This window comes from Phyllobates terribilis, unplaced genomic scaffold, assembly GCF_046119375.1.
Source record: "Phyllobates terribilis strain yellow unplaced genomic scaffold, ASM4611937v1 Scaffold_2__4_contigs__length_985480577, whole genome shotgun sequence".
Classification (NCBI taxonomy): Eukaryota; Metazoa; Chordata; class Amphibia; order Anura; family Dendrobatidae; genus Phyllobates; species Phyllobates terribilis.
In genome coordinates, this window is record NW_027362762.1 from 683,963,592 (window position 1) to 683,991,313 (window position 27,722).

The window sequence follows — 27,722 nt, forward strand, 5'->3', positions numbered from 1 at the left end:
TCCTGTTCCGTTGATTCTGCGTCACTTGCGCTCAAGCCTCTGGTTGGGGAAAGCGGCCGCTCAGCTGGATGAGAAGACAGCTCGTTTTCATATTTAGAATCGGCCCCCCTGGTACACCAGGAGACCAAAGCAATAGATGTTGCTAGCTGTGGGCTCCTTCGCTTTCCGTTGTCCCTGGGCCGCCGCTGCGCTTGTATGGCAGCGGAAAATAGACGAATCGTGTAAAGTGCTGGCTGATGACTCACCACCAGGCGCCTCTGTATGACGGCTTCCGGGAGTCCTGAAGAGGAGGTGCCGCTTTCCAGCTGGATGCTTCTTCCCGAACGGATGACGGTGGCGGTGAGTATGGTTCCCTGATCTTCCATTTCTTCCATAGGTTCCTCAGTGCATCTTCTCCTCTTGCGGCAGGCATGTCGGCACATCTATCTTCTAAGGGCTGGCAGTTATCTTCAACTGTATCCGCAGTTGATCTAAGAGACAGGCATTTCAAAAGCCAGTCAGCGCCGCCTTCTTCCTCAGCTCTCCTGACGACTTCTCTCATGAGGTCTTCCATTATAAGGTTTTATAGTGCTGAATGAAAGAATGAACAGCTGCTCAGGAAAAGCCAGCTATTTATCGAAACAATTCTTCCGGCACTTTTTATTTAAACCAATGAAATTACACATGAAAGAATCGCCAAAAAACTGTCTCAAACTGGAACAACCTGCTCGTGCCATACACAGCATACTGAAATTAACCCTTTATACCATAGATAACATAAAAGACCCATACAAATAATAAATAAATTGAAGGGTTCGTGTCACCATGAGACCCCCATTTTAATTCTTATGAGGGGCTTCCATTATACTTTTTGGAGGGCTATGTGGGAGGTCATTGTAGAGGGCCATTATACTGTATGCAAGTCTGTGTTAGGGTCACTATGGGCGCATCATACATTGTCACTGTGGGGTATCATATTTTGTAGGGGGTACTGTAGGGTCATCATACCATTATATTGTGTGTGGGGAAAGTCACTGTGGGGGTATCATACTGTGCTTGGGGGGGCACTTTTGTTGGCAACATACTTTATGGGGGCAATGAAAGGGTTTACTTAGTGCATGGGTACACTAAGAGGCTTCAATAAGAGCAAAATTACTTTGGCTGCAAAGTTTTAAGATATGCTCTTCTGTGACCCCACAGAATATTATATTTTTTGGGGGGAGGGCAGACCCAATTAGGAATTATGCTATGGGGCCCCATGATTTCTATGTATGCCCCTGCTGAAAGATGAACTCTGTAAAAAATAATATTTTAAAATAATTCCAGATTTAATGTTTTTTGCCCATGGCTACTAAAAAATATTCAATAGTGATGAAAAAGTTGTATGTGCCCCAAAAATAGTATTAAAACCATACCATGTGTTGAAAAATACCTCAATGTTAATAAGGGCCGAGCAGGACCGGGACCCAACTATGGACACCCAGCAAAGGGAAGACATATAAACATAATGCCCAGCTCAAAGAAAACGAGGCCACTTCCTTGTGTACACTGAGTGCAAGAACCTAAAGTAAAGCAAGAAATTACCTGGCGTACCAGTTGTTATACATGCAAAGTGTAGGAACATATTCACACTGGCCATTAAACAAACAAAACCTAAGATAGAAACAAAATGAACATATACCTGCTGTAAATAAGTAAAAAGCAATAGTGCATATAAATAACATTGGGTACTTAGTAAACACTGTTTTTGATTTAAAAAAAGGATAAAAGCCATCTGTCATGACTCTGTTGTCAGGTATCCAGGGGCCAGGGGCTCCTTCCCTGTCTCTAACGTTAGGGGCGCCCTAGCTGGCCCTGTTCCCCAGATTACTTCTGAAGGTGAAGACGCCGGGGCCACGTACCTTGTCTGAGCCCCTCAATCCGCCCTGAGTCTATTCCCTTCCCTCACCCAGGAAAGAGGGGAGTAATAGTGTATGGCAGTACACGAACCAGACTAACAAGGTAATTGTCATGGGTGTGTCAAATGTGACAGACAGTCGCCCTGCAGTTGGTTTCAGAAGATCTCTTCGTTTGGCATTACAGATACCTTCTTAGCTGTTTCACTCTAGGACCCAGCGGCTTCCTCCTTCCTGCTCTAATTGACACCCTGGCTTGGGTGTTTAAATAGTTTCAGTTTTTTGCAGCAGGAAGGTACCGATAATATTCACATGTCTCCTTGTAAACGCTTGGAGCTATTTCACCCTGCTTTCTACTTATCTGGTGCTAGGAGGATGCTTGGAGTTATCTCTCTGAAGTCGGCTCAAGCTAATCTACTTTTCCCCGTGTTTGTCTCCTTTGTGGTCTTTAGTTGTTAGTGGGGATTGACTAGTGCTCATCCCCCCCTTCCCTATCCATAGCCAAGTGATAGGGAAATACAGGGGTAGGTTCCTGTGCTGCGATTGGTGAAGAATAGTGATGAGTGAGCATACTAGTTACTCGAGATTTAAGAGCATGCTCGGGTGTTTTCAGAGTATCTTCAGCGTGCTCGGGTGTTATGTTTCAGTCACTCCATGCTCATGATTTGCGACTGATTGACAGCTTTAATACATGTGAGGAATGCCTGTTTCTTAGGCATTCCTCACATGTATTAAATCTGTCAAACAGTCGCAAATCATGAGCACGGAGTGACTGAAACATAACACACGAGCACGCTGAAAATACTCACCGAGCACCTGAGCATGCTCGCCGAAAGGGTTAACAGAACAAACTCGCTCATCACTAGTGAAGAACCAATATAGGCATAGTAGGGGAGACAGGGTTATATCAGATCAGCCTAGGAGATCTTCACTCCTCCTTTCCCAAGTGTCTGGGCTCCCTTCCCCTCTTCCCTTTGTGTTACACTTAGTCTTTCCTAAACAGTGCGTGACATTATCATCGGCCATGCACATTTAGGAAAAAAAAAACTGACACTTGGGTTTATTTGTGTGGGGTTTTTTGGGGTGTGTTTTTCTTTTTTCCCTCGGTATGGTTTCTGTTGCAGACCTTACAGAGCAGTTCTGCTATCTGACTCTGGAAGTGAATGACCTCCGCCGTGAGATTCAGCAACAGCATCAGCGGCTGCAGGTCGCTAATGTTGGGGTCTCTGCAGATAGGCCTGTCCAGCCTGAACCCAAGGTTGCCCTCCCAGACAGGTTTTCAGGAGGTAGGGGCAAGTTTTTTTGCGTTCAAAGAGGCCTGGAAATTGTACTTTAAACTTCGTCCTTACTCCTCTGGAAGTGAGGAGCAATGGGTGGGAATCGTGATCTCACGCCTGCAGGGAGATCCGCAATCCTGGGCTTTTTCTTTATCGCAGGATTCGGTTTGTCTCCAGTCTGTGGAGGGGTTTTTTGGGGCCCTGGCCCTCATCTATAATGACCCTGACCGAGTCGCCTTGGCTGAGTCTAGGCTATGTCGCCTTCAGGAAGGGAATCGGTCTTTGGAAACTTACAGTTCTGAATTCCGTAGAAGGGCAAAGGATTCTGAATGGAATGACTCAGCCCTTAGAAGCCAATTTTGTGAGCGCCTTACTGAAAGGTTGAAAGATGCTTTGGCAGTACAGTCATGGCCAAAAGTTTTGAGAATGACACCAAAATTATATTTTCACATGATCTGCTGGCCTCTGGTTTTTATTAGTGTTTGTCTGATGTTTATATCACATACAGAAATATAATTTCAATCATATTATGAGTACCAATAGGTTATATTGACAGTTAGAATGAGTTAATGCAGCAAGTCAATATTTGCAGCGTTGCCCCTTCTTCTTCAAGACCTCTGTAATTCTCCCTGGCATGCTCTCAATCAACTTTTGGACCAAATCCTGACTGATAGCTGTCCATTCTTGCATAATCAATGCTTGCATTTTGCCAGAATTTGTTGGTTTTTGTTTGTTCACCCGTCTCTTGATGATTGACCACAAGTTCTCAATGGGATTAAGATCTGGGGAGTTTCCAGGCCATGGACCCAAAATCTCTATGTTTTGTTCCATGAGCCATTTAGTTATCACCTTTGCTTTATGGCAAGGTGCTCCATCATGCTTGAAAAGGCATTGTTGGGCGCCAAACTGCTCTTGGACGGTTGGGAGAAGTTGCTCTTGGAGGACATTCTGGTACCATTCTTTATTCATGGCTGTGTTTTTAGGCAAGACTGTGAGTGAGCCGATTCCCTTGGCTGAGAAGCAAACCCACACATGAATGGTTTCAGGATGCTTTACAGTTGGCATGAGACAAGACTGGTGGTAGCGCTCACCTCTTCTTCTCCGAATAAGCTGTTTTCCAGATGTCCTAAACAATCGAAAAGGGGATTCATCAGAGAAAATGACTTTGCCCCAGTCCTCAGCAGTCCACTCCCTGTACCTTTTACAGAATATCAGTCGGTCCCTGATGTTTTTTCTGGAGAGAAGTGGCTTCTTTGCTGCCCTCCTTGAAACCAGCCCTTGCTCAAAGAGTCTCCACCTCACAGTGCGTGCAGAAGCACTCACACCAGCCTGCTGCCATTCCTGAGCAAGATCGGCACTGCTGGTAGTCCGATCCCGCAGCTGAAACAGTTTTAAGATACGGTCCTGGCGCTTGCTGGTCTTTCTTGGGCGCCCTGGAGCCTTTTTGACAACAATGGAAGCTCTTTCCTTGAAGTTCTTGATCATGCGATAGATTGTTGACTGAGGTACAATCTTTGTAGCTGCGATACTCTTCCCTGTTAGGCCATTTTTGTGCAGTGCAATGATGGCTGCATGTGTTTCTTTAGAGATAACCATGGTTAACTGAAGAGAAATAATGATACCAAGAACCAGCCTCCTTTTAAAGTGTCCAGTGATGTCATTCTTACTTAATCATGACTGATTGATCGCCAGCCCTGTCCTCATCAACACCCACACCTGTGTTAATGGATCAATCACTAAAACAATGTTAGCTGCTCCTTTTAAGGCAGGACTGCAATGATGTTGAAATGTGTTTTGGGGGTTAAAGTTCATTTTCTGGGCAAATATTGACTTTGCAAGTACAGTAATTGCTGTTAAGCTGATCACTTTGACATTCAGGAGTATATGCAAATTGCCATTACAAAAAATGAAGCAGTAAACTTAGGAAAAATTACTATTTGTCTCATTCTCAATACTTTTGGCCATGACTGTATATGAAACCCCTTGGGTTCTTGGAGCCTGCACTGTCGTTGCCTCTGCATCATACATTTCCCCGGAGATTCACAAGAAAAAAGGCATATGTTTTTTTGTGGGTGAAAGGGACATTTTATTGGGGCCTCCCTAAGCAAAAGGAGACTCGATTAACCCTTGGTAGTGTGGAGTTGGATAAGAAAGGGGTGCTTTTTTCGCCAACCTGCAGTTCCCGGTTTATCCTGACAGCAGAGGTGGTGCTAGAGAGCAAAACCGAGAAAATTTCTGTGTTTGTTGACAGTGGTGCTGGAGTCAGCATGATTGATGCTGAGTTTGTGAAAGCTCATGGTCTTGCTTGATGTACTTTAGCTAAGCCTATTCCCATCTTCGCCATTGACTCAGTGCCACTTGCAAAGAAAGCACTAACTCAGATTGTACATAGTGTAAAACTGATGGCGGGGTCTATTCATTGTGAGATTATCCCTTGCTATGTCTTGGACTGTCTTCCAACCCCAATTGTCTGGGGTCTACCCTGGCTTGTGAAACATAGCCAGTTGGTGGAATGGCAAGCCAGGGAAATCATTGAATGGGGAGATTACTGCCATGAGAACTGTTTAGATATTTCCCTTGCTACAGTCCCTACGGAAATATTACCTGCTTTTCTGTCTGGTTTTGAGGATGTTTTTTCTGAGAAGGGGTGTCAGGATTTGCCTCCTCATCGTGCATATGACTGTACTATTAACCTTACCACCGGAGCTAAACTACCAAAGTCCAGACTATATAATCTTTCTGGCCCTGAGAGACAAGCAATGAAGGATTTCATTGCAGAAAGTCTGGAGAAGGGACACATCAGGCCATCATCTTCGCCCGTGGTGGCAGGGTTCTTCTTCGTGAAGAAAAAAGATGATGGCCTACGTCCCTGTTTAGATTTACGGGAATTAAATCAAATTACCACCCGAGATCCTTACCCTCTTCCTCTGCTTCCAGATTTGTTCAGCCAGGTTGTGGGAGCTAAGGTATTCTCCAAGTTGGATTTAAGGGGAGCTTACAATCTGGTTAGAATCAGAGAAGGGAATGAAAGGAAAACAACGTTCAATACCCTGGAAGGGCATTTCGAGAGTCTGGTTATGCCTTTTGGTTTGACCAACGCACCTGTGGTGTTTCAGGATTTCATAAATGATATTTTTCATCATTTGGTGGGGAGGTTTGTGGTGGTCTATCTGGACAATATTTTGGTTTACTCACCTGATTTTCAGACACTTCGGGGGCATATTAAACATATGATCCAGATACTAAGGGATAACAAACTATATGACAAACTAAAAAAATGTGTTTTCGCCTTTCAGGTAGTTTTTGGGGTACTTGTTGTCATCTTCAAGTTTTCGGATTGATCCAGAGAAGATCCATGCAGTCCTTGATTGGGACCATCCCGAGAACCTGAAGGCTCTACAACGTATTCTGGGCTTTACTAATTTTTGCCAAAAATTCATCCAAAATTACTCGGGAAACCCCTTACTGACATAACCAGGAAGGGATCTTATTTTTCCAAATGGTCGGAGGCCTCCCTCCAGGCTTTTTCTTCCTTAAAGAATTGTTTTGCCACGGCACCTATACTCAGTCAACCCGATGTTTCCCAGCCCTTTATTGTGGAAGTTGATGCATCGGAGGTGGGGGTTGGGGCTGTGTTGTCTCAGGGTCCGTCCCCTGGTAAATGACGTCCATGCGCTTTCTTTTCTAAAAAATTGTCTTCGGCTGAGAGAAATTATGACGTGGGTAATAGGGAACTTTTGGCGATAAAATTTGCGTTTGAGGAATGGGAACATTGGTTGGAGGGGGCTGTCCATCCTTTTACTGTTATTACTGACCATAAGAACCTGTCATATCTCCAATCAACTAAACGTCTCAACTCTAGGCAAGCCAGACGGTCCCTGTTTTTTACTAGGTTCAATTTTGTTGTCACTTTTCGTCCAGGTGTCAAAAATGTCAAGGCTGATGCTTTGTCCTGGAGCTTCCCTGGTGGCGGTGACCATGAGAACCCTGCCCCGATATTACAGAAAGGGGTAGTAATTTCGGCATTGTTTCCTGAACTGGAGGGTGAGGTGTTGGAGGCCCAGGGGGACGCCCCTGCCTCCAGCCCTTCAGGAAGGTTATTTGTACTATCCAATCTTCACTGCAAAGTAATTAAGGAACATCACAACTCTGTGCTTGCTGGTCATCCTGGTGGTAAAGCAACCATGGACCTCCTCTCTCATCGTTTTTGGTGGCCGGAGTTGCATTGGGATGTGATTGAACATATATCTGCTTACAGTATTTGCGCGCGTTCTAAAGTATCGCATACCCGTCCGACTGGTACTCTTCTTCCGTTACCTATCCCTAGCAGGCCATGGACACACTTGTCCATGGATTTTAATACTGACCTACTGGTTTCTACAGGCAAATCGGTGGTTTTGGTGGTTGTAGATAGGTTCAGTAAAATGGTTTACTTCGTCGCATTACCTGCACTTCCAAATGCCAAGACACTTGCTCAGGTGTTTGTAAATGAGATTGTGAAGCTTCATGGGGTTCCCTCCGATGTGGTGTCAAATCGGGGGACCCAGTTTGTTTCAGAGTTCTGGAGGGCATTCTGTTCTCGACTGGGGGTGCAGCTGTCCTTTTCTTCTGCTTTTCACCCTCAGTCGAATAGACAGACCAAACGAGTCAATCAGAATTTGGAGACCTACCTCAGGTGTTTCATTTCGAAAATAAGGAGGATTTGGCATCCTACTTACCGCTGGCAGAATTTGCCATTAATATTCAGCATCAGGAGTCCACTGGCAGGTCACTGTTCTTTGGTGCATACGGTTACCATCCACAGTTTGGTACTTTTAGTGGGGGAGGAGCTTCGGGAGTTCCTGAGGAGGAACGGTTTGCGTCACTCTCCTCGGTATGGCGGGGGGTTCTGAGTAATTTAAACATCATGGGAGACAGGTATAAATGTATGGCTGACAGAAAACGATTGCCAGGTCCGGACCTGAATTTGAATGACTTTGTGTGGTTGTCTACCAGGAATATAAGATTGAAAGTTCCTTCTTGGAAGCCGGGACCTAGGTTTACTGGTCGCTATAAAATAACCGCCGTTATTAACCCAGCAGCGTTTCGTCTTGAGCTTCCTCAGGCTGTTAAGGTCCACAATGTTTTCCACAGGTCCTCCTTACTCAAGAAGTATGTGGAACCTCTTGAGCCCTCACCTCTACCGCCACCCCCAGAAATAGTTGATGGTAATCTGGAGTTTCAGATTTCGAGGATGGTAGATTCTTGTCTCCAACGTCATTCTCTACAATTCTTTGTGCACTGGAAGGGTTATGGTCCAGAGGAGAGGATGTGGGTTTCAGCATCAGAGGTGAACGCTCCCAGGTTGATTCATTCATTCCACACCTCTTATCCTGAGAAACCTGGTCCTGAGTGTCAGGAAGCCACTCGTAGAGGGGAGGGTACTGTGACGGGTGTGTCAGATGTGACAGACAGTCGCCCTGAAGTTGGTTGCAGAAGATCTCTTCGTTTGGCATTACAGACACCTTCTTAGCTGTTTCACTCTAACACCCAGCGGTTACTCCCTTCCTGCTCTAATTGACCCCCTGGCTTGTGTGTTTAAATAGTTTCCTTGGCAGCAGGAAGGTGGCGGTGATATTCACATGTTTCCTTGTGAACGCTTGGAGCTATTTCACACTGCTTTCTACTTCTCTGGTGCTTGGAGTTATCTCTCTGAAGACAGCTCAAGCTAAGCTACTTTTCCCCATGTTTGTCTCCTTTGTGGTCTTTAGTTGCTAGTGGGGATCGACTTGTGCTCATCCACCCCTTCCCTATCCAGGGCCAAGCGATAGGGAAATACAGGGGTAGGTTCCTGTGCTGCGATTGGTGGAGAACCAATATAGGGACGGTAGGGGAGTCAGGGTTATATCAGATCAGAGTAGGATGTCTCCACTCCCCCTTTCCCTAGTGTCTGGGCTCCCTTCCCCTCTTCCCTTTGTGTTGCACTTTCCTACACAGTGCGTGACAGTAATACAAACAGGGCTAAAGGAAAATACCAATAATACAAATATATTCACACAAACAACAGAGCTTAACACCGGAGAGTTGAGGATGGTGAAAAAACAAAATAGGAAAAGAAGAGTATTACACACAACCTAAACCGCACAACAATCTTAGCTTAAATTCTCCAAACGACTTGTCAAACAAACAACTCTCCACCACACTCCTAGCACCATGCAGTATAAGCTAGCTCTGGCAATGACTCCAAGCCAAAGCTCAGAATATATAGGAGCGGGGAGTGGCTAACACTGAACAGCTGAAAGCCTTAATGCAGGTATTAGTAATAATTTCATAACTAGTATCATAATTAGATTTGATCCAGGGTTCTAGGACTTATCGCCTTTTCTTGGGGTCAAGAAGGAATTTTTCGCCGTGACGCAAATTGGCTGAATGTATCTTGGGGTTTTTGGTTTCTTCTGGATCAACAGATTTAGGCATTGGGATTTTAGTAATACCATTATTAGAATCACAAGAGTAATATAAAATAAAAAACTAATATAAAAAATTATAAACTGGTACATTGTTAATTGTAATAGTGTAGTAATAATAAAAATGGTAATAATAATACATTTGTGAAGCTTAGACTCAGTTGGTTAGTAAGTTAGTGTAGTGTTAGTGTAGGGAGTACAATTGGGGGAGAAAGGTTGAACTTGATGGACCTAGGTATTTATTCAACCTACGTTACTATGTTACTAAGCTTCCAGGAGCTCACAACTGAGCAGATTAACCCCTGCACAGCTGAAAGAAACCTGCATCATTTAATATGAAGGTGAAAAGGCTACTAGTGAGAGCAGGAGTGGGAGGAATCAGACACTGCGGTCTTCTGGCTCCTCTCTGTCACAGTAAATCCGTGACACCATCCCACCGCTTCCAAGGTGTACCTAGTCGGGACGGTATAAAAGCAGATAGAGCTTTAACTTGCATTTGTAGATTGCACTGTGAACTGTATTCACAGACAATAATTTCTGCAAGTATTCCTAAGCTGAGGGCATGATTTTTATGACCAAATCATACCTGTTTTTAATGCAGAGGTGCCTGAGGGACCGTAGATCACGAGCAGGCAAATTAAATTTAATAAGACAAACTATAGCTCTGTCAAAGTAAAATATACAGTACAGACCAAAAGTTTGGACACACCCTCTCATTTAAAGATTTTTCTGTATTTTTATGACTATGAAAATTGTACATTCACACAGAAGGCATCAAAACTATGAATTAACACATGTGAAATTATATACTTAACAAAAAAGTGTGAAACAACTGAAAATATGTCTTATATTCTAGGTTCTTCAAAGTAGCCACCTTTTGCTTTGATGACTGCTTTGCACACTCTTGGCATTCTCTTGATGAGCTTCAAGAGGTAGTCACCGAAAATAGTCTTCCAACAATCTTGAAGGAGTTCCCAGAGATGCTTAGCACTTGTTGGCCCTTTTGCCTTCACTCTGCGGTCCAGCTCACCCCAAACCATCTCGATTGGGTTCAGGTCTGGTGACTGTGGAGGCCAGGTCATCTGGCGTAGCACCCCATCACTCTCCTTGTTGGTCAAATAGCTCTTACACAGCCTGGAGGTGTGTTTGGGGTCATTGTCCTGTTGAAAAATAAATGATGGTCCAACTAAACGCCAACCGGATGGAATAGCATGCCGCTGCAAGATGCTGTGGTAGCCATGCTGGTTCAGTATGCCTTCAATTTTGAATAAATCCCCAACAGTGTCACCAGCAAAGCACCCCCACATCATCATACCTCCTCCTCCATGCTTCACGGTGGGAACCAGGCATGTAGAGTCCATCCGTTCACCTTTTCTGCGTCTCACAAAGACACGGTGGTTGGAACCAAAGATCTCAAATTTGGACTCATCAGACTAAAGCACAGATTTCCACTGGTCTAATGTCCATTCTTTATGTTCTTTAGCCCAAACAAGTCTCTTCTGCTTGTTGCCTGTCCTTAGCAGTGGTTTCCTAGCAGCTATTTTACCATGAAGGCCTGCTGCACAAAGTCTCCTCTTAACAGTTGTTGTAGAGATGTGTCTGCTGCTAGACCTCTGTGTGGCATTGACCTGGTCTCTAATCTGAGCTGCTATTAACCTGCGATTTCTGAGGCTGCTGACTCAGATAAACTTATTCGCAGAAGCAGAGGTGACTCTTGGTCTTCCTTTCCTGGGGCTGTCCTCATGTGAGCCAGTTTTTTTGTAGCGCTTGATGGTTTTTGCAACTGCACTTGGGGACACTTTCAAAGTTTGCCCAATTTTTCGGACTGACTGACCTTTATTTCTTAAAGTAATGATGGCCACTCATTTTTCTTTACTTAGCTGCTTTTTTCTTGCCATAATACAAATTCGAACAGTCTATTCAGTAGGACTATCAGCTGTGTGTCCACCAGACTTCTGCACAACACAACTGATGGTCCCAACCCCATTTATAAGGCAAGAAATCCCACTTATTAAACCTGACAGGGCACACCTGTGAAGTGAAAACCATTTCCGGTGACTACCTCTTGAAGCTCATCAAGAGAATGCCAAGAGTGTGCAAAGCAGTCATCAAAGCAAAAGGTGGCTACTTTGAAGAACCTAGAATATAAGACATATTTTCAGTTGTTTCACACTTTTTTGTTAAGTATATAATTCCACATGTGTTAATTCATAGTTTTGATGCCTTCAGTGTGAATGTACAATTTTCAAAGTCATGAAAATACAGAAAAATCTTTAAATGAGAAGGTGTGTCCAAACTTTTGGTCTGTACTTTATATTATAGAAAATCAATTAGTGTCTTTTAATAGATTACCTAATCAGTATGAATCAATATAGCGATGATGGAATAATCTATGTGTATGTATGTATGCAAATGTGTATATGCACATGGATTATGTTAATAGTTAATGAATATATAACTAATAGCTTCTATTCTTATTGTAGACACGAACAACTAAATGATTTCCTGGGAATGACGTATGCATGTGCATGGCTGATAACAGAAAGATTCATGTCGAGTTGGCAAAGATGGCGCTGAGAGACGAACTCACCCCCTTCCATCGGAATTCCTAAGGCGTTACTCAAACCAAGAGATACATAGATGGACAAATTACAGCATGCCGAGTTATCAGAAAAGAGCAATAAATTTTACTAATCCCACCTAGAAGGAGAATGCTATTTAACCCCATGTCTACGTAACAAAGTATGCCATTTTGCGTGCTTCAGTTTCTGAGTGAAGTTTTTCAACCAGATTAGCAGATTTGGTTATTAGCTTCTCTGCATGCACTCGGACATCTTTAATTTGGAGGAGAGCAGTTACCTAGTGTATCTTAAATTGGTGTAACCTTCACAGCTCCAATATACATTTAATGAAAAAGTGGTCAGCCATACTCATTAATGCTTTATTGAGGGGGGCTTTGTGAACTAAGAGTTCATAATCAGTGGGAGACCCTGTTGATAGACCCAAGCCAGACCCCTACCACTCACACATTTGTTGCTTAAAGAACAACCCCCTTTGTCTCCAATAACATTATTCAATATTACCAACTTGATATTGCTAAGTACTAAAAGACAAGGTCAGGGAGGCTAAAACCTCTCCATAATTATTAACAATTCCTGTGCAATATCTCAAAACATAGTTCGTCAATTGAGGAAGTACATTTTTGAAAAAAATAATGATGCACAGTTCTCGTGTGGCTCGATCATAAATATCCCCTATTTGAATTACTGTAATAAACGTATCCATTAAACCCCATCAATACTTGAGTAATTCATATATACAAACTATGGACTTTTCAAGAAACTTACTACACCTAGAGCATGAAGTGGAACCATGGATGATTTAACATTTTGTGTCAAGGAAATAATATACTACCTGTTTGAAAGTAACTTGCATTAAAATTGAATATATTTATTAAATGTCATGTTAAAACAAATTTAACCACTTCGCACCAGAGCCTGTTTTTGCCTTCGTGACCGGGTCAATTTTTTCAATTCTGACCACTGTCACTTTATGAAATAATTACTCTGGAACGCTTCAACGGATCCCCCTGATTCTGAGAATGTTTTTCCGTGACATATTATACTTCATGATAGTGGTAAAATTTCTTCGATATCACTTACGTTTATTTGTGAAAAAATCGGAAATTTGGCAAAAATGTTTAAAATTTTGCAATTTTCAAACTTTGAATTTTCATGCCCTTAAATCAGAGAGATATGTCACACAAAATAGTTAATAAATAACATTTCCCACATGTCTACTTTACATCAGCACAATTTTGGAACCAAAATTTTTTTTTGTTAGGGAGCTATAAGGGTTAAAAGTTGACCAGCGATTTCTTATTTTTCCAACAAAATTTACAAAAACATTTTTTTAGGGACCACATCATATTTGAAGTCACTTTGAGTGGTCTTTATGACAGAAAATACCCAAAAGTGACACCATTCTAAAAACGGCACCCCTCAAGGTGCTCAAAACCACATTCAAGAACTTTATTAACCCTTCGGGTGCTTCACAGGTATTTTTGGAATGTGGAAGAAAAAAATTAACATTTAACTTTTTTCACAAAAATGTTAATTTAGACCCAATTTTTTTTATTTTCGCAGGGGTAACAGGAAAAAATGGACCCCAAAATTTTTTGTGCAATTTCTCTTGAGCGCGCTGATACCCCATATGTGAGGGAAAACCACTGTTTGGGCGCACTGCAGGGTTCGGAAGGGAAGGAGCGCCATTAGACTTTTTGAATGTAAAATTTGTTTGAATAATTAGCGGACGCCATGTTGCATTTGGGGAGCCCCTGATGTGCCTAAACAGTGGAAATCCCCCACAAATGACACCATTTTGGAAACTAGACCCCTTAGGGAACTTATCTAGCTGTGTTGTGAGCACCTTGAACCCCAAGGTGCTCCACAGAAGTTTATAATATTGAGCTGTAAAAATAAAATTTTCACATTTTTCCCACAAAAACATTTTTCATTCCTTAATTTTGCATTATCATAAGGGTAATAGGATAAATTGCACCATGAAATTTGTTGTGCAATTTCTTCTGCACACGCTGATACCCCATATGTGGAGGCAAACCACTGTTTGGGCGCACGGCAGGGTTTGAAAGGGAAGGAGCGCCATTTGACTTTTTTAATGTAAAATTTGTTTGAATAATTAGCGGATGCCATGTTGCATTTGGGGAGCCCCTGATGTGCCTAAACAGTGGAAACCCCCCACAAGTGACACCATTTTGGAAACTAGACCCCTTAGGGAACTTATCTAGATGTGTGGTGAGCACCTTGAACCCCAAGGTGCTTCACAGAAGTTTATAATAATGAGCTGTAAAAATAAAATTTTCACATTTTTCCCACAAAAACGTTTTTCATCCCTTAATTTTGCATTATCATAAAGGTAATAGGATAAATTGCACCATGAAATTTGTTGTGCAATTTCTCCTGAACACGCCGATACCCCATATGTGGAGGCAAACCACTGTTTGGGCGCACGGCAGGGTTTGAAAGGGAAGGAGCGCCATTTGACTTTTTGAATGTAAAATTTGTTTGAATAATTAGCAGACGCCATGTCGCATTTGGGGAGCCCCTAATGTGCCTAAACAGTGGAAACCCCCCACAAGTGCCACCATTTTGGAAACTAGACCCCTTAGGGAACTTATCTAGATGTGTGGTGAGCACCTTGCACCCCCAGCTGCTTCACAGAAGTTTATAATATTGAGCCGTAAAAATAAAATTTTCACATTTTTCCCACACAAAATGTTTTTCATTCACTAATTTTGCATTATCATAAGGATAACAGGAGAAATTGCACCATGAAATTTGTTGTGCAATTTCTCCTGAGTACACCGATACCCCATATGTGGGGGAAAACCACTGCTTTAGTGTACGGCAGGGTTCGGAAGAGAAAGGAGCGCTATGTTGGCTGGGATAGGTTGCAGACACCATGTCACATTTGAAGAGTCGCTGACATGCCGAAACAGCGGAAACCCCCACAAGTGACCCCATTTTGTAAACTACACCTCTCAAGGAATTCATCTAGGGAAGTAGTGAGTATTTTTTAATTTTTAAATTTATACCATTGGGCAGTGAAAAAAGCATAATTATATTTTTACCACAAAAAAATGTTTTACCCTCAGATTTTACATTTTCACACAGGGCAATGGGTAAAAATGGTGCCAAAATGTGTCACGCAATTTCTTCTAAAAGTGGCAATACCCCATATGTGGCTGTATCGTACCGCTCAGCCATACGGCGAGATCTGGGGGGGACGGAGTGCTATTTGACAATTGGAGAACAAATTATTGTAGAATAGGTATTTGGATTTGGGAGCACACAATTTTCTGAATTTCTTTTGGGGGGCAAGGGCCATTTCGCTTTTCCAGAGCCTTTCTGCTACCAGTAACTTGGAAGTCCCTTATATTTTTAACAGATGACGGACCTGAGTGGGGACTAGCTTTTTTTGAGGACTGAGTTGAAGCTTTTATTGGGAACATTTTACGTAACATTTATCCGGCGCTCTAGGCTGAGCACTTACATCGGAGTTTCCATCTAAATTTTCAAGTGATGTAATTCAGATGAAACCCCTGCGGGATCCATTCACTGTAATGAGGCAGCAGAGTTACTCTGGACTCCGTCTGGCCTCTGTTTAGCGATGTCCTTTTTTTCAGAAGTGCACAAAACTGTGGCCAACCGCACTTTCATGCCTAAAAAAACTGACACCGTGGGATCACAGGCCGGACGGCATCCACAGTGGCCTATATCTGCCTCATTACAGGGAATCTTCCGTCATGGGTTCCGTCTGAATCACGTATTTCAGAGATTTACACGGAAACTCTGGTGCAAGCGCTTAGCGCAGAGCGCAGGATAAATGTGAGCAGAGCCTTACTGCGATCTTTGGGAGACATAATAAACAAATCAGTAGCAGGTGAAGAATTGGTTTTATTTATTTTTTACGCCATTCCTAGTGTGATATAACTGATTAGATTACTTTATTCTTCAGGTCGGTGCGATTACAGAGATACCAGATTTATATCGGGTTTTTATGATTGACAGCTGTCACACACTAAGAGACGCTTTTTTTTTGCAAAATCTAGTTTTTGCATCGCCATATTTTGAGAGCTATAATTTTTACATATTTCGGCTGACAGAGTCATGTGATGGCTTGTTTTTTGCGGGACAAGTTGACATTTTTATTGGTACCATTTTTGGGTACGTGACATTTTTTGATCGCTTTCTATTCCGTTTTTTTGGAGGTAAAATGAACAAAAACCAACAATTCAGGAATTGTTTTTTGAGGGTTTTTTTTATGCCGTTCTGTGTGTGGTAAAAGTGATCAGGCAGCGTTATTCTTCGGGTCAGTACGATTACAGCGATACTACACTTACTGTATATTTTTTTTATGTTTTGGCGCTTTCACACAATAAAACTATTTTATAGAAAAAATATTTTTTTTGCATTGCTTTATTCTGAGCGCTATAACTTTTTTATTTTTCGGCTGATGGAGCTGTATGGCGGCTTTTTTTTGTGGAATAAGATGACGTTTTCAGCGGTACCATTTTTATTTCCATTTTTCTTTTTGATCGCATTTTTTTCCCCTTTTTGTTTGGCGATATGATGAAAAAGCATATTTTTTTGCTCCGTTTTTTATTTATTTTTATTACGGTGTGCACAGAAGGAGTTAATTAGTGTGACAGTTTTATAGATCGGGTTGTTTCGGACGCGGCGATACCAAATATGTGTACTTTTTTTGGTTTTGCATAAATATACGGATTTATTGGTTTAATATTTTATTTATTTTTATTTATCTTGTGATTTTTTTTTTAACAGTTTAAAAACATTTTTTTTTTACATTTTTACTTAATCCCTGTATGGGACATTAATTTTTATTTTTCTGATCACTGATCTCATGTAATGTAATAGACATGTATTACATTACATGAGATCTTTGCTGACTGTTTCACAGTCAGTGTGTCCTGCCAGGCTTCAGCTGCAGGCTGAGCCTAGCAGGACACCATATATGGCAGATCTGGAGGCGGTCATGTGACCTCCAGCTGCCATAGAAACGCCAGGTCCTGGAAGGTATCAGGGGTCGTCGGAGAGGTAAGTAAGACGACCCCCTCTCCTGTGTCTATCTTCTATATGCCGCGATCACTATAGATCGCGGCATATAGAACATAGCAAAGGGTTAACATCATTGGGACCTGATCCAATCAGGTCCCGATGATGTCCCCTGTCAGAGCTAACGCTCTTCACCGGAATCGCAGAGCTTGCAGGACCCTGGAGGTCCTGAGCGCTGCGAGACCACCCACTGTTTTTAAACGTCGGCGCTGCACAGAGCCCAGGCAGCGCGGACGTTTATCTATAGTGGGCGGTCGGGAACCGGTTAAAATACATCCTGAGGTCTACCAGATGGAGTGCAAGTGAATAGGCCAGGCGATAAAAAAACAAAGCACACAGATAGTTGCAGAACAGATTATGTAACCACAAAAATACATAGGGAGAGAACAGTTATTATATAACATAAATGCATACAATCATTCACATGTAGAGAATGCAATTAGAGATGGATTGTTATGAACAAAATAATAGAACATAAGTCCATCATAGTGTTGGCAATTGTATAAAACAATGCATATATATCATGGAGGAAAGCAATAAAGTGCAAATAAATTGTTTTCTCTCTAACGCAGAAACTCTACAGTGTGTGCGAATTCCCCTAAGGCCACGTTCATACTTTCAGTATTTGGTCAGTATTTTACATCAGTATTCATAAGCCAAAACCAGGAGTGGAACAATCAGAGGATTTTTCACTCACTCCTGGTTTTGGTTTACAAATATTGATTTAAAATATTGACCAAATACTAAAAATGTGAACGTGGCCTAAACTTTAGTATGCAGCTGTCCATTTACCATCATGTAAGGGTACAAATAAGGGACAAAGGCATATACTGGAGATCGCTGCTTACCCATATCAGAGGGGAGTGATTGCCTGCCGTCTAACCCCGACGCACGTTTCACTACTGCTTTGACGTCAAAAGCACTAGCAAAACAGCAGCCACTATAACATTGTGTGACTAGAGATGAGTGAACCCGAACTGTACAGTTCCGTTGTGGAACTCCAAACACGGACTTCTCCTGGAAGTCCATTTTACAGTTTGGGAGTCCGGGGTAGGGGAGAGAGATAGAGAAAGAGATAGAAAGAGAGAGAGATTTTCCAGCTCTAAAGTTTGGATCCCCATTGATTTCAATAGGATTCAGGTTCAAGTTCTGGTATAGTTCTGATATAAGAACCAAACTTTGGACTAAAGTTCCGTCCTGCTCCAGAACCCATACTTCCACGGGTCCACTCATCCCTACATGTGACTGACGCGCCCCCTGGGCCTGTGCTGTGCAGGGGGATACCCGGAGCCGGATCGCTGGGGGTTGTAGTCCTCCGTGGTGGTGACCCGGTCCGTGCCCAGGGCGGTCAAACCAATGGCAGTCTTAAGTAATAACAATGTTCGACTACGCCACCCGTGGATTGCGGTCAGTGGGTACCGCCGCTGATCTGCAGACCGCTGAGGCTGATGTAGTTTGCGCAGCCGAGTATGGGATAACTCCCCACCGGAGAAGTATTGCCTCAGGGCAGCTAATGTGGATGATTGGAGTGATGGTGTGAGCGTCCCAGTAGTAATGGTGCTGGTGCGGCGATGAAACACAGAGATGTGTGGTGCAGTTCAGGGTCTTTACTGATGGTATAAAGCAGACCCTCCCGGGAGTACTGGTTAGCAGTAGGGGCCTGGTCAGTCTGTGAGTAAGCAGGATCTCCCCTGGCCAGGTGGAGTTGTAGGCCTCCCCGACTATCTGCACTCTTTCCTGGCTACCTTGCTCTATGCGGATAGAAGTAGCCCACGTCCCTGAGTATACCGTGTGGTGCTCACCCGTATGGCCGGTGACTTGGGGCCTTCCGTTAGCCTCCGCTTCACGATGGCGGTGCTGTTCCCTTGCTTGTGACCGTGCCTTCGGGTTTCTAAGGCCAGAGGACATGGAATCCCCTGCCGGTTGGATTCTGCTGCTGGACCTGGATGTCCCCACAGCCTCGGACTCCGTGTCCGGGTTAGTGTCTTCAACCAGGGCGAACTCTGCTCAGCTCCAGCCCCTGGTATTCAGCTACTGTTCCTACAGAGCTCCTGGTTCTTACTTTCCCTCTCCAGGCTCTGACTGCTCTGCTTGTTCTGCAGGCTCTGTCTCTGTCTGGGACTTCACTCACTAATCCCGCCCCAGACCCAGTTGATAAGGGCAGATTCCTCCCCTCCCAGGTCTGGGTGGGCCGTGTTGCATGCTTAGGGCTCCTGACCAGAGAAACCTCCCACTTGCTCTCAGACATAATATCTCTATTACTGTGGTAACCAGACCCCTGGGGTGCCACATTCCCCCCTAGTAAATTTTAGTTCTCCGGGACTAAACACATTTTTTTTTTTAAAGAAACATAAATGCAGGGTATAACAATAACACAATAACATATTTACAAGAAGCTTTAGTCTGTAGAGGTCACGGCGTTTCCGTAACCGGGTGTCCATATCACCCAAGGTGAAGTTTTAAGCGAAGTAGGGGACCTGTCCAAAGCAAACCCCTTGCGTTGGCCTTGGGCGTGGCTGCAAGGCTGGAGCTAGCTACTTTGGGCCACAAGGAGGCCACGCCAGACAGGTTTTCTCTTCCGCGGCCGTCTTCGCAAGAGGCACCAAGGTGCAACTATCTACAAGAATGTTCCGGTTATCCAGCGTCCATAACCTGTTAGTCCAAATAAATCTGCAGGGTAACTGAGAAACATAATTAATAACAGGCAACAAACATAAACCATAAACATTTTCATGAAACAGGTAAATTCACAGGGCATTAGTTTAGATTCTCCAGCGAGCGGGCATTTGACCTCTAGTGACTCTAGTGGACCTACGGAGCTCACTAACTGGTCCTGCACTACAGGGTGTAGGAGGTGTTATGGGTAAGCTGGGCAGCTGTCTGCGTACTCTTTGGCTCACTAGGGGCACGGCAGGCTCACTACTAGCAGAGGGTTGATTCTCCTGTGCTGCTGGTATGGATTCTTCTGCCTCCTGGGCCAGCTGCTCTTCCAGCTCTACCTGGTCTTCTGTAGGCACTTGAGGGGCTGGCTGGAGAAAGGTGAGGACGGGCACCACGATAGCGTTGTTTACTTGTGTCCAGGAACGGGGAAAGTCTCCGAGTACGGTGCTGATCATTTCCTCCTTTTCCTCTACGGGTTGAGGGTCTTCCTGATCTTCATCCGTGCTTTGCAACTTCTCGGGGCACTTTTTCAGGTGGTCTCTGGAGACAGTGGCTTTGGTCTCTCCTCCATCCTTGCTGATGACGTACACCTTTGGATTATTGCGGCTTGAGGGCAGTACGGTGTACGGGTCCTTTTCACACTGGTCGTCCAACTTATGGAGCCGCCTTTTTCTTTTCAAGACCTGCTCTCCAGGTAACAGGGGAACAGCGGGAGCACGTTGGTTATAAGTCTTCTCCTGCCTTTCTCTTGATTGGCAGAGACTTCGCTCGACGCTCTCCTGTACTTTCCGGTACTGCTGCTGCCGTTCTGTATCCCAGTCTGTCTCTGGCGAGGTGTCCTCGGGTATCAAGACTCCCATATCCAGGTCAACAGGCAGCTTACCAGGTCTTGCTCGCATTAGGTAAGCCGGGGTACAGTTGGTGGAACCTACCGGGATGTGGTTATACAGGTCCACCAGATCGGGCAGTTTCTCAGGCCACAGACTGCGTTCTTCCAGGGGCAATGTTTTTAGCAGATCTATCACCACCTGGTTCATCTTCTCGCAGAGTCCATTGGTTTGGGGGTGATAGGGCGTGATTCTTATCTTCTTGCAGCCATACAGGTTGCAGAACTCCTGGAAGACCTCCGCTTCGAAGGCTGGTCCTTGGTCCGTAAGCACTTGGTCCGGGTACCCGTGTGGGCGGCAGAAGTGCAGCTGGAAGGCTCTGGCTGCTGTCTGAGCCGTCAGGTCTTTGACAGGGACCACCACCAGGAACCGGGAGTAATGATCCACGATGGTTAGGGCGTAGACATACCCGCTTCTGCTTGGAGCCAGTTTAACATGGTCCAGAGCGACCAGTTCCAGCGGCTGCCTGGTGATGATGGGCTGCAGGGGAGTCCTCTTGCTGGCACGGTCCCTTCTTCTTAGATTGCACGGGCCACAGTCTCTACACCACCTCTCAATGGCTCCTCTCATGCCTATCCAGTAGAACCGTTCACGCAGCAGGAACTCCAGCTTCTTCCATCCGAAGTGCCCTGCCCCATTGTGGTAGGCCTCCAGCACCATAGCTGCGTCCCGTCTCGGTACCACCAATTGCCAGATCAGTTCATGTGTCCGGGAATTGACCATTCTGCGGCACAGCTTCTCCTTGTAGAGGAACAGTCTGCTCTTTTCCGTCCACAGTTGCTTGGTCTCTTCCAGAGCGTCTGGGTCCAGGCGGGCGTCAGCCTGGGTCAGCATCTCCTTCACCAGACGGACTGCGGGGTCACTGTCTTGCGTCTCCGCTCAGTTGTAGTGGGGTAAGGGGTTGAACGTAGCGGATCGCTGGCCCCTCACACGGTGGGAATACTGGGTAATCCCATGACGGTGAAACGCAGGGAGTTCGATCTCTTCCAATTCTTCTGGATCCTCCCCTTCGTCCGGTAGGTTTGGCATCCTGGACAGGGCGTCCACGTTGGTATTAGAGCATCCTGCCCAGTATTTGATTGTGAACTCAAAATTGGACAGGCGGGCCATCCATCTCTGCTCCAGGGCACCCAGTCTTGCAGTGTCCAGGTGTGTCAACGGGTTGTTGTCCGTGTACACGGTGAACCTGGAAGAGGCAAGGTAATGCTTGAAACGTTCGGTTACTGCCCACACTACTGCCAGGAACTCTAGCTTGAACGAGCTGTAATTCTCAGGGTTTCTTTCCGTGGGTCGCAGTTTTCGGCTGGCAAAAGCAATTACCCGTTCTCTCCCCTGCTGGATCTGGGACAGTACGGCTCCTAGCCCGATGTTGCTTGCGTCCGTGTAGAGGATAAAGGGGTGGCTGTAATCAGGGTATGCCAGGATTTCATCCCCCGTGAGGGCCATCTTCAGCTGGCGGAAGGACTCCTCTTCCAGCTTTTCCCATTTGAAGGGTGGCTTCTGGTTTTTGGCCTTCCTGGACTGGCCTATCAGGAGGTCCTGCATAGGAGCTGCTTTCTTGGTAAAACCGGGAATGAATCTTCGGTAGTAGCCTACCAACCCGAGGAACTGCCGCACTTCCTTTATGCTGGATGGTCTTGGCCAGTCCTTAATCACGTTGATCTTGTCAGGGTCGGGGGCTACTCCGTCAGCACTCACCACGTGTCCCAGGTACTGTACCTTTGGCTTCAGTAGATGACACTTTGAGGGTTTTACCTTTAGGCCATAGTTTGCCAGGGCTTCAAACACTTCTGCCAGGTGTTCCAGATGGTCCTCATATGTCTTGGAATAGACGATGACGTCGTCCAGGTATAGTAGGACCGTCTCGAAGTTCTGGTGTCCCAGACAACATTCCATCAACCGTTGGAAGGTTCCTGGTGCGTTGCAGAGCCCGAACGGCATACAGTTAAATTCGCTGAGTCCCATCGGGGTGGTGAATGAGTTCTTCTCCCGGTCCGCCTCTGCTACAGGAACCTGCCAGTACCCGCTAGTAAGATCCAAAGTAGAGAAGAAGTTAGCAGATTTTAATGCAGCTAAGGACTCTTCTATCCTTGGTAACGGGTACGCATCTTTGTGTGTGATACAGTTGACCTTCCTGTAGTCTACACACATTCTCATGGTGTTGTCTTTCTTTTTCACTAAGACTAGTGGAGCTGCCCAGGGGCTACAGCTGTCCCTAATTACCCCAGCCTCCTTCATGTCTTTTAGCATCCCCTTGGCGTGTTGATAGTGTGCAGGGGGTACGGGTCGGTATCTCTCCTTTATAGGAGGGTGGTCTCCCGTGGGGATGTGATGTTCTACCCCCTTTACTCGCCCGAAGTCTAGCGGGTGTTTACTAAACACTCACTCGTACTCTTGAACCACCTGATAGACTCCCTGTTTTTGGTGTGAGGGAGTGGAGTCAGTACCCAAATGCAGTTGCTGACACCAGTCCTCCATTGGTTTCTTAGAGCCGTTACCTTCCTCTGGTTGAGATGGAGGCAAGGGTTCCACGGCCTGTACAGAGTTCTGGTTGATGGTGAACAATTTGGCTAGCGTGGCATACCGGGGCAGGTATACTTCTCTCTCCCCGATATTTATGATGCGGACGGGCACCATCCCATGTCGTACATCGACCACCCCCCGTGCTGTCAAAATGGTGGGCCTACTGTCTGAGTAGACGGGTTCTACCATTGCTTGGTAGTCTCTACCTCTTAGACCAATAGCTGCCCGGCACCAAATCATCATCTCACTTTTTGGGGGCATGGCAATAGGGAACGGGTCACACATTCTCACGCTACCTATCTCACCACCAGATAATTCCACCTGTTGCCGTTTCATCAGTGCCCGGATCTCTTTTTGGAGCACACGCTGCTGGCTGGAACTGGCGTTCTTGGCAACCTGCTGCAAAATAAGAATCACCTCTGCAAGACAGTTTTCAATTACGTTAGTACCTAGGGTTATTTTTGGGTGACTCTAGCGAAGGTCAATGTCCACAATGATCAGTCCTTGTGCCGGCAGTTCAACCTTACCGACCTTGATGGTCACCTCTTTGAATCCTATCTGTGGCACGGGCTGACCATTCCTGGCGATAATGCTCAGGTCGTCATCTGGGTAGCGGGTTATGTCCGAGTCATTCCAGTACCGCTTGAAGAGCACGTACGGGATGGTGGTGACCTGTGACCCGGTGTCTAGTAGGGCACTCATAGGAATGCCATCCAGTACCACAGGCAAGACCGGACGTCCCCCTACGTATTTGTCACGCCAGTTCGATGGGCCTGATGATCTTAAGCCTGGGGGTTGGCCCTCTACCCCAGGTTGTGCCCGTTTAAATGACAGTACCTTGCCATATGTCCGGGTTGATTGCAGCGGCGGCAGATGGGTCGTCCATCCTCGTTGTATCTGTCGCTGGGTCTTCCTCTGGCCGGTGGGGTCCTCCTCAGTCGGCGCCACGGGACGTCCTCCGGTGCGGATGCCAGCTGGATCTTTCCTGGAGAAGAGACCTGTAAAGACTGCACAGTTCTGGTTAGCGCGGCAACACTCTTAGTCAGCTCTTGGACCTGATGGTGCACTTCTGTTGCCGGGTTATTGTTTAAAGCCTGCGCATCAGCTCCCACAGGCCCTGCAGACAAGGGCGCCGCGTCCTGGTGATAAGTGATAGCAGGGAGCCTGTGGGTCACAGCGCCACCTGGTGCCGGTTCTCGGAGCACCCGGATGGCTCTGTCCTTGAACTGTGCAAAGTCCAGGTCAGGGTCCTGTAAGGCCATTGCCCGCAACTGGGTTCGGTGGGCATTGCACAGTAGACCCTCAATAAATTGTTCGGTCAGCAGCTTGTCTTCATTTCCCACGCTGTCAGGGTCTGCCTGCTTAATGGCTCTCAGGGCCTCTTGTAGGTTTAGAGCATAGTCTCTTATACTTTCATGTGCCCGTTGTTTGCACCCGTAAAATCTGAGTTTTATCTCGGCTGAGGTGCGGGTGTCAAATGTGTCTTTCAGCCGGGCTAGTATCTCTCTGACAGTCCTCTTCTTCCCAGGTGACCAGGACTTTACCTCCCTTTGGGCTGCCCCGATTAACTGGGCCACCAGAATGCTCACTTTTTGCTCTTCTGTGAGGGGGTATACCTGGAAGAGGCTATCAAGTCTTTCCCTAAAGTCACTCAGGGTATGTGACTCCCCTGAGTACTGGGGTAGCCAGGTTGCCCCCGGGATATAGGGCATGGTGAATGGCATGACCGCTGCAGCGGTTGCGCTGGCGGCCGGTGTGGCGGTGGAGCTCCCCTCGGTGTCCGACATCCTCCTTCCCCCCTAGTGGACCGTGGCCTACCTTGCGATGCTCTTCTTCCGTAGGCCGCGGCTCCGCAGTCAATCGTCGGGGTAGAGGACCTGGCGTCGCGCTCCGATGACGTCAGCGTCGCTCTTTCTCCCTTCCAGGACCTTGCGCAGCGTCAGAGCGTGGGGCGGAGCTTCGGATCTCGCGCGCTTTCGGCGTCCACGCCCCTCTTCTTCCCGCGCGGCGTCCCGAAGATGGCGTCCGAAGGCGGGAAACAGCTGCGGATGGCAGGAAGAAGGCAGAATATGGCGGGAAACGGTCCAAGATGGCGTCTGATGGCGGGAATCGGCTCCGGATGGCGGGAAACGACTCCGGATGGCGGGAAACTTCACCACAGGTAAGTTCAAAAGTCTTTTTCAGGCACGCAGTACCCGGTGGTTGCGGGCACGAAATCCTGCCGACTACGCCAAAGTTGATGCGCCCCCTGGGCTTGGGCTGTGGAGCCGGATCGCTGGGGGTTGTAGTGCTCCGTGGCGGTGACCCGGTCCGTGCCCAGGGCGGTCAAACCAATGGCAGTCTTAAGTAATAACAATGTCCGACTATGCCACCCGTGGATTGCGGTCAGTGGGGACCGCCGCTGCGCTGCAGACCGCTGAGGCTGATGTAGTTTGCGCAGCCGAGTATGGGATAACTCCCCACAGGAGACGTATTTCCTCAGGGCAGCTAATGTGGATGATGGGAGTGATGGTGTGAGCGACCCAGTAGTAATGGTGCTGGTGCGGCGATGAAACACAGAGACGTGTGGTGCAGTTCAGGGTCTTTACTGATGGTATAAAGCAGACCCTCCCGGGAGTACTGGTTAGCAGTAGGGGCCTGGTCAGTCTGTGAGCAAGCAGGATCTCCCCTGGCCAGGTGGAGTTATAGGCCTCCCCGACTATCTGAACTCTTTCCTGGCTACCTTGCTCTATGCGGGTAGAAGTAGCCCACGTCCCTGAGTATACCGTGTGGTGCTCACCCGTATGGCCGGTGACTTGGGGCCTTCCGTTAGCCTCCGCTTCACGATGGCGGTGCTGGTCCCTTGCTTGTGACCGTGCCTTCGGGTTTCTAAGGCCAGAGGACATGGAATCCCCTGCCGGTTGGATTCTGCTGCTGGACCTGGATGTCCCCACAGCCTCGGACTCCGTGTCCGGGTTAGTGTCTTCAACCAGGGCGAACTCTGCTCAGCTCCAGCCCCTGGTATTCAGCTACTGTTCCTACAGAGCTCCTGGTTCTTACTTTCCCTCTCCAGGCTCTGACTGCTCTGCTTGTTCTGCAGGCTCTGTCTCTGTCTGGGACTTCACTCACTAATCCCGCCCCAGACCCAGTTTATAAGGTCAGATTCATCCCCTCCCAGGTCTGGGTGGGCCGTGTTGCATGCTTAGGGCTCCTGACCAGAGAAACCTCCCACTTGCTCTCAGACATAATATCTCTATTACTGTGGTAACCAGACCCCTGGGGTGCCACATGACCAGTTCAGCAACATGAAAAAGTTGGTGAAAGGTGGTCTTTAAAGGGGTTGTCCACTACTAGGACAACACCTTCTTGATCTAAATGTTTGGCTCTGATAAAATAAAAAAGCGTATACTCACCTCCCATGACGGCGCTGTTTCAGCAGTGTTGGCACTCGCGGTCCCGGGGCTGTGATGCAATGGAATAACACAAGGTGCCCGGTGCCCAATCAGCGCTGGCATCACTGTCCCCATCTTCAGATGAATTGAACATGAAGAAGTCAGAGATCAGCTGCAGCCCGGAAGTCCTCTTCATGTTCAATTCATCTGAAGGCGGGGACAGTGATGCCAGTACAGTTGGGCACCAGGCACCATGTGTCATACAACCACTTGAGAGCCCCGAGACCGCGAGTGCAGACCCCGCAGGAACTCATAGGAAGTTTTGCTTTTTAGTGCCAATTTATTTATACAAATGAAATGTAGAAAAACTTCCTATGAGTGTGCGATGAATTAATTTTTACGTGATTTGAGGACATTTCCAGTCCATTGCATCTGCACCTCAACTCTATTTGACAGTGTGCACGCTAATTTTCTATTTACTGACCCCGCAGGAACGGCGCTGGCACCGGGGGTGAGTATAAGTTTTTTACTTTATCGGGGCCAAACATTTAGATCAAGAAGAGTTTGTCCTAGTAGTGGACAATCCCTTTAATTGATACATGAATTCCACTAAAGCTACACACAACTTTCTGTTCATATGTGCAGGCTTTTGAGCTTCCTTTAAACACTTCAGGCTTTCAAACAACACCAAGTGTTTAAAAAAAGTAACACCTACATTCTTCAGGTGTTTACCACTAGGAAGACGCTAAAAACGCTAATACCAGTCATTGGGAAGAACAGAAATACATCTGGTAGACACCCAGGCTGGTTTTTTGTACGTTTTCTGCCACTGGAAAATGCTAGCATTTTCATTTTATGAATATCAAAAGCCATCTGGAAAATGCTAGGAAAATAAGCACTAAAAAATTTGGAATAAAATGCGGAGAAAATTTTAAAAAAATGCTAGCAAAAGATAGTTCAGACTTAGAAAACTCCTGAGAAAATGAGAGTTTCCCAAGGTGTCTTCTGCTTGATAAATAGGTTTTTGA

At 46.0% G+C, this 27,722-nt stretch overlaps 1 long non-coding RNA gene across 1 annotated transcript in view; it reads left to right on the forward strand.

Moving 5' to 3' along the window:
• Window positions 1-12,260, forward strand: part of LOC141252927 (uncharacterized) — a 240,797-nt gene extending 228,537 nt beyond the window's left edge. The window contains exon 3 of the long non-coding RNA XR_012314156.1: window positions 12,081-12,260. This is a non-coding gene — a long non-coding RNA (uncharacterized lncRNA). The remainder of the gene's footprint in view (window positions 1-12,080) is intronic.
• Window positions 12,261-27,722: the final 15,462 nt, after the last annotated feature.